The following is a 12,491-nucleotide window of genomic DNA, read 5'->3' on the forward strand; positions in this document are numbered from 1 at the left end:
AGAGTAGTTACACAGCGATAGGCAACTAAAACACTTAACTTTTACATAAATGTCTTTTTTAAGAGGTATCTTCATGTTCATATTTAAAATTAGTATTTGACCAAGCAAACAGATACAGTTTATAACTTCAAAGGAAGTTAATCAAAATTCTCCATATTATTTAGGGATGAACAAAAGGAAGCTGACCCTCTTATAATTCAGCTGTGGGAATCTGAGGCGCTTTCAAGGTGTTCTCAGAAAAGCGACAGTCTTGCTGAGACACAGCGCTTGAGTAATTTCCCTTTTCCTGTGCATTACTGCTGCCCTCTAGTGGGTGAGAAGAAAATAAAACAAAATGGATGATAATCTCCATGCCCCTAATTAATCCACACGAGCATGTTTCAAATCAGAGACCCGGCCAGGCGCGGTGGCTCACGCCTGTAATCCCAGCACTTTGGGAGGCTGAGGCGGGCGGATCACGAGGTCAGGAGATCAAGACCTTCCTGGCTAACACGGTGAAACCCCGTCTCTACTAAAAATACAAAAAATTAGCCGGGCATAGTGGTGGGCGCCTATAGTCCCAGCTACTCGGGAGGCTGAGGCAGGAGAATGGCGTGGACCCGGGAGGCAGAGCTTGCAGTGAGCAGAGATCCCGGCCACTGCACTCCAGCCTGGGCGGTCTCAAAAAAAAGAAAAACAAAAAAAATCGGAGACCCACTGAAGCTCGCTGAACTTACTGGCCCAGAGGGGATACGCTGAGTGGGAGTGTGGGGGTTGGGGTGTTTCTAAGCATAGTTATATTTTGGATGGTTCAGGGAAGTTATCGATTTTAAAAAATACATTTGTGACAGGATGTTGTTTTCAATAGATTTCTTTTTTATATTTTCATATTATTCTATAGTGCTGTATTTGTTCTTGCTGGCAACCAACAACCACACCCAACAGAAAACAGTCTTAACGTCGAAACCTGTAGGCCAAAAATGCATTACAATCAATTTTGTAAATCCATATCCATTATCCACCAAATTACCATCCTGCCACATACATATATCAGTGGTTTCAAACTTTTGTTTCATCAAGCAACGCTTTGTTGACAGAAACCTTACATGTAGGCAAACAAATAAAATGAACAACTCTGAGAGTCTTTGGTTGAAAAAACCCAAATGTCCCCCTGCCCCTGGTATCTTATCTCCTTGTCACCTTCATCTGTGGGAACTCCAGGGAGCATGATTTTAAAATCATAGAATTATATATGTATTCATTTAAATTTGAATGTATTCATTAAAAATATATTTTTGATATTAATAACAATTTTATTTTATTATTATTTGTCTTACATATCTAAGAAAGTATTGGCACATTGGATCTTTTAAAGGATAACAGAAACTGTTGAGGGGTTAATTGTATTAAAAATACAATCTCACTTACACATCACAGTAATCCTAAGAGACAGGCACTGGCTATCTGGTTTTCTTGTCTTCTCTTTCTCTCCCTCCCTCTCTTCCTTTCTTCTTTCCTTCTTCCTTCCTTCTTTCCTACCTTCCTTCCTTCCTTTCTCTTTCTACTTTTTCAGAATGCCTTTTTCCAAAAATAATTTGTGCTAAGTTACAAAGATATATCCAAACCTAAGAGTTAAACCAACTAAATGATGTCATTGATAAGAAAGAAAATGTAACTGAAATAGGATGATGGTTGGGAGGAAGTCTAATACTTAAAATACATGCCTAAGACCCTGCGTGTTTTGCTACAAGTAGGCTGAAAATCTAACTCCAAGTTCTCTAGAAGCTAAGGCAAAAAGGGAAGTATCATTGGTTATACAATTCACTATCTATGAGACAAACCAATTTTCTTAGGGCAGCAGATCTGATGTCTGACAGCAAAATCTTCACACAGGCTTTAAGAAGAGGCCATTTGTGGAATGGGGTAAACATAGGTTTTGTGTTTCTTACAATGTCCTTCAGTGTAGGCTGATGGCATAGGTATATATATTCTCATTGTATAGATCAGAAAACAGAAGCTCAGAGAAGTTAAGATACAGATCTCAAATCACACAGCTGGGTAGAGAAGCAGCCAAGACTCTAATCCTCAAGTCCTTTCTCCTCTCCCAGGCTGTCTACTCAGGTTCTCTGCCTTCATGTTCCTGTTAGACACACATCCCATCCATCCATTTATTCACTCAGCAATGAGTTATTAAGTATATGGACTATAGATAGCCCCACGGGAGATTTTTAAAACTACAATATAGTGAGCTTGTCCAGGCATTCTAGTAGAAAACTTTTGCTTTCCTGTGTTAAGAAATCAAGGCTTCTGTTTTAAAGAATTAGTATATAACTTTGTATTAATATACTTTGCCAAATCCTTGTGACTAATTTGGCTTGGGTCTCATTTATACCTTCTACCATATCCACATGTGCATGAATAGAAGGCTCTCCAGCTCTCCGGCTGGCCAGCCCTTCATGTTTTTAAATGTCTTAAGACCTCTTGGTTCATGGATGTTTATGGGATTATAAGATAAATTCATTCATTTAACCAATATTTTATGAATGCCTACTATAAGCCAGGCGCTGTTCTTCATTTTAGGTAAGTACGTCTATATTGACCCAGTTAGTTACCCTGAAAGCATGGAACAATGTCAAAGGTAAGGAGGACAAACAAGATCTCTGACTCTAAACCTGGCCCTACCCCTTGACACAAGAATGTTAGATTTCAGAGCACTACCAGTAGCTAGTGATAAACATAAGTAGAAGCAGAGAACAAGATTGCATTCTAAGTGTCACAAGTAGGGCCAATGAAGAAGCAAAACAATTATAGTGTTGGGTAAAGGAAGAAAATCTAAAGAATATCCAAAGATCACGGTATAATGGGTACTTTTATTACCATAAAAATTGCAACGGCGCCTTCATTTAAAAGACATAGAAAGTACACATTATTTTAAAATCATATTATTGTTAAACCACAGCAGGCAGGTCAAGATGAAAAGCCTTGAGCATCTGTAACAATATTTTTCTACGAGATTTATGACTGGAGAGGATCAATTCTGAGAAGCCAAACAGCGAGAACACCTTTAAATTTAAAAAACCCAAAACCCTTCAGTGATTTAACAGCAAATGCAAAAGAGAAGTGGATTGACTTCGTTTAAAAGGTAAAGTGGGGAAGGGATAATCAGCAACTGACATTGCTGTGATACCGTGTGTCGGTGCTGGGCAGAAACATGAATAGACATCAGGAGAGAGTCCCTTTTACCATCAGCATGAGCAGCATATCCTAGAAACACAACCTAACTTCTGGAGACAGAATGAACCTCATAAATAATTTATTATAATGTCCTCATTTTATAAATAAGGAAACTGAAGGTCCAATGAGAACAAATATTTTATCCATGTACAGATTCTCAAGGCAGTGCCAAGCTAGAGCTTGTAAATGCAGGTGCTGATGAGCAGAGCAGGGAAAGGATGGAGTTACCATTAGAAGGGCCCCTAAGGTCCGTAACTGAGCAGAGACTTTTAAGTAATTAAACTGAATACGCAAATGGCAGCAATTTCGCAAAGCAAAGCAGCAGGAAGAGGACATAATTAATGTAAAAACAGGCAGACCAGATCATTTTTAAGAAAGACATTGAGCCAGGTGCAGTGGCTCATGCCTGTGATCCCAGCATATTGGGAGGCCGAGGTGCGTGGATTGCTTTGAGCTCAAGTGTTCAAGACCAACCTGGGCAACACGGTGAAACCCCATCTCTACCAAAAAATGCAAAAATTATCCAGGTGTGGTGGTGCATGCCTGTGATCCCAGCTACTCGGGAGGCTGAGGTGGGAGGATCACTTGAACCCGGGAAGCAGAGGTGGAAGTGAACTGAGATTACACCACTGCACTCCAACCTGGGTGACGGAGCGAGAGTCCATCTCAAAAACACAAAACAAAACAAAACAAAAGACACCAATGGTGTTGGAATCAAATATTGGGTACTTTACATAGTTCACGAATGTGTTTTCCTGGAAAAAAAATGCACCCATTTTTATTCATGCATATTTGAAAAGATGGGTTATGATAATATTAGTAAGATTAATAAGTAATATAAGTAAGATTAACTGGTGATGGCTTTAGTTTGCAAATTACTGGCACCTTATAGGCAGCAAACTATAGGGCCATTGCTGCCATAATGGGCATGCTGAGGCATCTGCAGCTTAAAAGGAGGGGCTAAAGAAAGCATGTATCTTCTCAGGCATAAATGAGTGCTTTCTTCAGCTCTACCCAAGTGCTCCTGCATTGAGTACGGTCCTTTTTAATAACTACGTCATCTAAATATGCCCCGCCACAAACCATTTTCAGGTCTTTTGCAAATCCGTGGTCAATTTGGGAACTCCCCTCCTGAATTACTGCCCAAATCAAAAATCTATGATAAGAAGACAAACCATTCATCAAGGTCATGTCTGAGCTGCTAGTTTTTTGTGTGTGTTTGTGCGTGTGAGAGCACTTACATTTATTAAATCAATAGTTGTAGAATCTCAAGACATTGGTCAAAACAAAAAAGGCATTGGTTGTTCATTTTTTAAAACTGTTATTATTTTTTAAACCATAAGAAAAAAAAATAGCCCCACCCCAAACTGCAAAAGCCACTCATTTCTTTAAGTCAGTGAGTTTTGAGCTTCTGTTTAAATGGTGCTGGTATTTCCCAAGTCAGTAGCGAAGGGAATTTCTGAGGATGAGTTATCATAAAAGTACCTGCACTTAAGTTCTCTGAAGTCTGAATACAGAAACAATTTGTGGGGGTTTTCTCTTGAACACAGTGCTGCAGAATTTAGAGAAGAAAAAACATCCTCTAAAGTAAATGTAAAAATGTAGATGGAATTTTCTCTGAGGAGTTTCATAACTGATCATTAAAAGAAGCAGAAAGGTTGGAAACGGTGACCTGTCTAGAGAGAGAGGCTCACGGGCTGGAATCATTTCTGAAATATGGTAGTGCTGGGCTAGTCGGTATTTTGATTCAATATACTGATGCCGAATCATATAACCTGCCAGGATCAGGGAGGCATTGGTGACCCGGTATCACCTTGCCAAAGGACTCTTTTGAATGTGCCCCACTTTTCCTGCAACTTGATTCAGTAGTTAAAGTAAAACTGGACACTCAGGACTCAAGTTCCAAGCTCTGCCTCAATAATTTCAGTACATTTTCAGAGGAGAAATCATACTACTTCCAAACATCTCAAGAACAATCAGTAATCCAAAACAACACATCATCTAGAAGAACATTCATATTGTAAGCTCTAGCATTAGACTGTGACAACTAAAGAAACGAAAAATAAAATATGTAGGACTCTGAAGCAAAATAAAATACCCATACATTTTTTAAAAGCCATCAAGATTAATCTATTTAAGGAAAAACATTGCTTTTACTTTATCCTGTCCCCTTCATTTTATAAAGTAGACCACTATAGGAGATCTTACTTTGAGAATATATGGAATTTACTGTGTATTCTTGGGATATTATATCTCTATGGATACAGGTATGCCTGACTTTTACATAAAGGATGATTCAGAAAATATAATTTTAAAATGACTTTGTTTTTCAGAAACCAAATAATTATAAATGGCCTTAAATACAGATGGCCAGTTAAAGGGACTCTTGTGAATCTTTTTGTCAAGTCAGAATCTCCTCCAGATTGTCCTTTTTCTCCCTGTGGATACATGGATTCCCTCAAAGCCTGCTCCAGAGTACAGAATTCTTCTCTCTGCAGGCTCTGATGTAAATGTCATAGGGTGGAAGGTAGGGGGAAGGCTATTCACAGCATAGACTCAGCGGCTCTCCTCTGACACTGTTATCTCAGGCCACATAAACAGTCATGGGAAGCTAGCAAGCCAGATGACTCCAAACTTCATCAGCCTCATATTGCTCTGGGTGCCTCTGGTTTGACCACTACATTGAGGGGCTTCTGAAGCTGCGTAGCCCATCTTACAGAGCCTGGCTCTGTCACCATCTAAGGAGTTCTCATTCTTGCCTTCTCTCCCTTAGTACATTCCTGATACCTCTGTTTTCTACCATGTTGCCCAATCCCATTAAGAGCGTCACACAAGAACAAGCCTCCTGCAGGAAAAGGGGATACTCCAGGCTGGGGCTTCGGGAGGCCTTTCTCTGCCTTAGCATCTCTCGCCTTCCCTGAGCTATAGAGAGTGATGCTCCTGGTACTAACATCTTTAAATTCTACAGCTACCCTTTAGCCCACATTCTACTAGAAGCACTTTAAGATCCAGACCTTCCCCTACTGAAAGTTCAGAGTACCCCAAATGCATCTTTTCAATAAGTTGAATATTATGGGCTAGCTGTTTAACCATGATTGCACTATTACCTTGATATCCAATGTCATCCATTCATTCTTCCACTCCATATATGTGTCTATATGCGAAGTACTGTCCTGGCTAGGGGGTTGGAGAGGGGCTGCAGGCATGAGTTATACAAAGACTGGAGCTTCATGAAGCCCACAGTCAAATGTCAAGTTTCAAATGCAGCACATGGATTACAGCTAATTTACTGTGAAAGGGTTAACGCAATGAAAAGAGCTCTGACGATCAAAAACAAACAAGCGAAAAGGTTAAACATAGGACTCTGAAGGAAAAACAAAACTAGATAAGTGTAAGAAATTGGCACAGAGGCTTATCAAAAAAATAAAAATATGAAATACCAAAATCAGCCCAGGCAATTAAGATATTGAAATAATTAATATACTTGAACATCTCCAAAGAAATCAAAATGGAAATAACTGGCAGGAAATGGAAGAAAGTGCCAAGCTTGGCAGTCCGGAGACCTAGGCTGCTTCCTGTCTGTGTAACTTCAGGCTCCATCTTGCCCCTATGGGACTCAGTTTTCTCATTCGTAAACTGAGAAGCAGAGTCCCTTCTATGTTAAAACTTCCAAAATTCTATGCGGTAGCTGACAAGTATACATACAAATTAGAGCTAGATTAGAAAGTATTGCAAATGGGCTGAGAAATAGGTGCTGGCGCCATCAGCAGCTGCAGCTTTGACCTGGAGGTGACTCCTGGGAAATGGAGCAAGTGAGGGAGTAGGTAGCTCCCAGCCCAGCCTGGCTCCTGGGGGCTGGGGGGCTGTGTTCCAGCTCTTACCTCAGCAGCATGTAAAGCTCTGTCTAGATGCATTCTCCTCACTGGCCCCAGGCAGACGCCCGCTGCTCAGCTCCCTAGCTGCTGGACTGCCCCACACAGAACAGGGAAGTTACCAGAGCAGCACGTGAGACCTGTTTTATGGGATGTCACCACACACAGCTTAAGACACGTTGATCCAGTTCACTCCTAGCTTCTAGGCAAGACGGTACGCAAACTGTCCCAGAAAGAGAGCCATCTACTATTTTGTTAAAAAATATCCAAATAAGGAAATCCTACAACCTCGCTGGTGTCTCATATCCCTACTTTTGTAACCTAAATCTTTTCTGATACGATCAAAGGTCTCTCTTTCTTGGGTTATTCTCAGAGGAAATAACAGGAGCTGTTCAATTCATAAACATTCCATCACATGCCTTGGTCTCTTCAGATTCTTGTAACCTGCTTTTTTAGGGCTTATTCTCCAAATCTTTCATATTTTCTTTGCTATCTTCTGGGTCTACGCCAACTTCCTTACAGAATGAATGTAGTAAGAATAGCAGTCATAGAACGTAGAGGTGGAGGGATCTTAGAGATGATCTATCTGGCCACACCCCTGTCACAGAGGCATGAAATGACACCCACGTTAAAGGACATGCCCAACATCACAGAGCTTATGGAGGTGTGGCTGGGACCAGAGTCCAGGTCTCCTTATTTCTCTCCTTTCCGCTTTAATAAGTTTTAAACCCTAAGATAGGACTCTTCTCTTTAATTAAGACCTTCTCCACATGAGTAAGAACAAATTTCAAATGTCTTACGAATATAATGTCATGTATGTTTCTTGTACACGAAGGGGAATGTATCTAGGTATGGCAAAGGCACTGTTCAAGTTTAGGCTGCAATTAACATGTGCCAAATCACATACAAATACTGTGTACACTGGTATCTTTCAGGTCACGATGACTCTTCCCTCCCTGCATTTGTCTCTACATTTATTCTATTTTTTTGTCCTTAAAGAGACAGATCTCACGATGTTGCCCAGGCAGGAGTGCAGTGGCTCTCACAGGTGTGATCCCACGACTGATCAGCACAGGAGTTTTGACCTGCTCCATTTCTGATGTGAGCCAGCACACCCACTCCTCCTTAAACAACCTGGTGGTGCCCTGCTCCCATATTGATGCCAAACTTAGTGCTGACACCCAGTTGACATGGCACACTACAGCCCAGAACTCCTGGACTCAAGTCATCCTCCTGCCTCAGCCTCCCGAGTAGCTAGGACCACAGGCATGCACCACCACACCTTGTACATTGATTCTTGACCTGGCACTAAGGCCCTCCAAATTTCCTTAGCAACCAAAGAGCAAACTCAATTAAAACAACTCACCACGAGATGAAATGTTCAAAAGACAAGACAGCCAAATTCATAGATCAATACTAAAATGACACCTCAGACTTATCACAACAATCATCACGGTTTCAGGCATCCTGTTCTGGAGGCTGGGGAGAATCAGTGAGCCCTTCTTCCTTGGAGCTTTGGTCCAGATCTCTGCAGTGTGGCCCCTGTTTCCACTCATCTCTCCTAGCAGATTAGTGTCTGGCACATGTGAGGTACTCAGTAACTGAGCTGTATACCTGAACAAAACAATCTATAAACTAATGGTCTACAGGACTTGAAAAGTCCCCTATCACCTGCAATATTCTTGTGTATACACTTAGACAATCCCATCCACTGAAAGGTACAGACACCTAAAACAAGGCTAATAAATGCTTCAAATTCACATTAACCCACTTTGCTGCAAAGACAACTTTGGTGAGTTAATTTGGTGTCTAAAGGGCAGCTGCTGGCCCGAGGTAGTCTGTGAAGTGGCACCTGTACCTGCTCCCCAGCCCTGCCTTGCCAGACACAAAAGCGTTTGTGTCTGAGATCACAGATCCTGAGACTGGGCTTCTTGGCGCTGTTGCTGTAAACCCTGCTGGCTGCCGGTAATGCTTGGCAGTGGGTCTCTATCCAACTCTGTAGGGCCTGCTTGTAAGCTGAGTGCTGCTGAGGTGGGAGGGAAAGGAACTGTGGAGACAGAGCAGTGACTGAACGCGGGGCAAACCCATCTGGGATGGACATGTGTGGTGTACCAGGGAGAACGCTGGAAATATAGGTGCTAGCATTTACCTGCATGTAATTTGAGTCTCACTCTCTGAAGTATGAAATTCATCCTCCAGGAATTCTAAATGTCTGTCACTAAACAAATTCATGCATTTGTAAATTTCTTCCTTCAGTAGACATCTGCCAAACACCTACTATATGCCAGGTCCTGTGTTAGATGCTGAGAACACAGAGATGTGGCTCTGGCCTGTTGAGCAGGAGAGAGAGACACAGTAACTAGAATACAGGGGAACGTTTTAGGTCCACAGGAAGAGGGAAAAAATAGCTCTCCCCTGGAGAGCCAAAGGCGGCCCCCTAGAGGAAGTGACATTTGACCTAGATTTCAACAGAGGAGTAGGAGATGCTTAAAAGTCAGTCTATTTTTTTCTTCATTCATCTGAGAGTATTACTCCATGTTCTCTCTATAGAAAGTCTACCTATTTGGAGTCAGAGAAAGGGCAAATAGCTAAAGAACAAATGAGAAGACCAGAGCAAATGAGAAGACCAGTTGGTCAATAATAATAGCCATTAACGTTAATGAGTGGTTAACTCAGTGCCAAATGTTTTATACGCATTCACATTTAATTTTCATCACAATCCTATAGGATATTACTATGATTCCCACTTTATAGATGAGGAAACTGAGGTTTAAATAACTGGCCCAGGGTCACACAGCTATAAACTGGAGTGGCCTCCTGCCTTTCCTGTCATTTCTGGCTATGGGATTCCTGTCATCTTTTGGGGTTACACAAAAAGAAACCCTTGAAGGTCAAAGTTCTGACCTCATGTTAATTAGGAAAGCACATCTTTTTGCAAGATTTTACTTAGGACTGGGGCCCTACCTAGGCTCTTTGGGGAAGTTCTAAATGTGTCTTCTCTTCAGTTTCTCAACATCTTTAAAGGAAGTATTAAGAAGAGCAAGAACACAACCAGGCTTGATCTTTTCTGCCTGTGTCCCCCCTGCCACTGGGGGAGAAAAGTGTCCTCTTTGCCAGTGGCCTCCACACCTCAGTCATCCACTCACATTTCATAAAGCACAGACCTTGTCCTAGGTACTAGAGACACCAAGATGAACAGCAGAGAATCCCTGCTCCTGAGGGGCACACAGTCCAGCAAACGAAATAGTCATGCAAATGCAAGACTACACTAATATGAATATTTTAAAGATATTATTTGCATGGAGCTACAGGAGCACAGAGAAGGAAGTACAGTGGGCCCATGAATAACACAGGTTTGAATGGTGTGGGTCTAAATATATGCAGCTTTCTTCAATACAGTCAGATCTCACTGTCCTCAGGTTCAGCATCTGTAACCAAATGTGGATGGAAAATACAAGTATTCACAGAATGCGAAACTCAGGGAGACCAAGGACCGACTTTTGGTACATGCGGGTACCACAGGGCTGACTGCAGGACTTGAGTATGTATGGATTTTAGTACCGAGGGGGTTCCTGGAACCATCGCCCTGTGGATACCATGAAACGACTGTATTGAACTCTGCCTGGGAAGGGAAGAGAAGGTTTTCCAGAGAAGGTGATGATGCCCACTGAGCTAAGTTTTAGGGACCCAGTAGTTTTCCAAACAGACAAAATAGAAAAGGGCATTCCAGGCAGAGAAAATAGCGCTGCAGGGTCGGGCGTGGTGGTTCTCGCCTGTCATCCCTGCACTTTGGGAGGCTGAGATGGGTGGATCACCTGAGGTCAGGAGTTCGAGACCAGCCTGGTCAACATGGTGAAAACCCGTCTCTACTAAAAATACAAAAATTAGTCAGGTATGGTGATGGATGCCTGTAATCCCAGCTACTCAGGAGGCTGAGGAAGGAAAATTGCTTGAGCCCAGGAGGCGGAGGTTGCAGTGAGCCGAGATCGCGCCATTGCGCTCCAGTCTGGGCCACAGAGCGAGACTCCGTTACAAAAAAAAAGAAAAAGAAAGGAAGGAAGGAAGGCAAGGAGGGAGGGTCATTACCAAAAAAAGAAAAGAAAGGAAGGAAGGAAGGAAGGGATGGAGGGAGGGAAAGAGAGAGAGAGAAAGAGAGAAAGAGAGAAAGAGAGAAAGAAAGAAAGAAAGGAAGAAAGGAAGAAAGGAAGAAAGGAAGAAAGGAAGAAAGGAAGGAAGGAAGGAAGGAAGGAAGGAAGGAAGGAAGGAAGGAAGGAAGGAAGGAAGGGAAGGAAGAAAATGGCTCTACAAAGTGCAAAGCAAAAGCACACAGAGGAAACTGTGGCAGGTTGGATATGGCTAAAGCCAGGGATGCAGGAGGAGACCTCCAGGATGAGAGGCTGGTGAGGTGGTATCAACGTGCTGCTCCTTCTCACTAGCTCGTTTCTAGAGGCAAAACCTCGGTGATGCAGGCTATACTCCGCCCACCACAGGTAATGTGAATGCAAACAACAGAATAATTCTGCCCGGAAACCACTTTGGTTTGTTTGTGCGTGCATAGCTTTCTCCTTAAGTCACTGTCTCCCATTTAGAAAACACTGCAAAGACAGGAGGGAACTGAACATGTTAGAATGGGAAAATAGGGGCCATGGAGGGTGAAATCACTCCCCAAAGTCTCAAAGTGAGTCAGTGACTGGTCCAAAAAGAGAAGTAAGTGGAACCTCCGGAGTCTTAGTTTGGTCTAACCAATGGGTGGAAAAAACACAAGTCAGTTGGCATTTTAATAACCTAAAGTTTTATTTAGAAAACCCTTGAGATGCATGGTCTGTGAAATGTGCTTTACTTCTTAGATGTGTGGATCTAGGATACAGGGATACATCCATGTAAAGGCATTCCACACAAAAGCTAATGCTCCTCGCTTCCTTTATGAAATTAGGATCATTATATATTGTTTTAAAAATGAACCAACTAGGCAGTGACATGGTATGGTGAAATGCTGAATTTTCTGACTCAACTATTTTTTTGCTGTGTGTCTTTGAATGTGTTATTTAAATTTTCTGAGCCTCAGTTTCTTCATCTTTAAAGAAGGAGTGCTAATAATGCAACCACACCATTCACTTCATACGGCAGCGTTAGGATTGGGTGAGACAGACTGTTGAAAATATATACAGCAGTGCCTGGTGACTGAAGGGAGGAAGAGAGTAAGGGAGGAAAGGAAGAAAGAAGGAAGAGGGAAGGAACAGAGGAAGTTAAAAGAAAATGTACAAGAACTAGAACTTTTGCAAAATTATCTTGGAAAACAAACCCCAATTTCTAGTATAAATTGTAGGAAATATTGTCAAGTCACAACTTAAAAGCAACGCTTAGTTGTGTGTATGTTATGTGTTTTTGTGTGGACGTAAATCTAGA

The 12,491-nt window shown here is 41.9% G+C and overlaps 1 protein-coding gene across 4 annotated transcripts in view; it reads right to left on the minus strand.

Annotated features, from left to right (window-relative positions):
* The window catches only part of LCP1 (lymphocyte cytosolic protein 1), a 56,658-nt gene that overhangs the window by 35,413 nt on the left and 8,754 nt on the right, over positions 1-12,491 (minus strand). Inside the window, exon 1 of one of the 4 annotated variants that reach the window (XM_015439265.3) lies at positions 7,095-7,182. The exons of the other annotated variants lie outside the window; for them this stretch is intronic. The gene's annotated coding sequence lies outside the window, so the exon portion shown is untranslated. Of the gene's footprint in view, positions 1-7,094; positions 7,183-12,491 lie in introns of those variants that run through there. 4 annotated transcript variants of the gene reach the window in all.

This window comes from Macaca fascicularis, chromosome 17 (assembly GCF_037993035.2).
Source record: "Macaca fascicularis isolate 582-1 chromosome 17, T2T-MFA8v1.1".
NCBI lineage: Eukaryota > Metazoa > Chordata > Mammalia > Primates > Cercopithecidae > Macaca > Macaca fascicularis.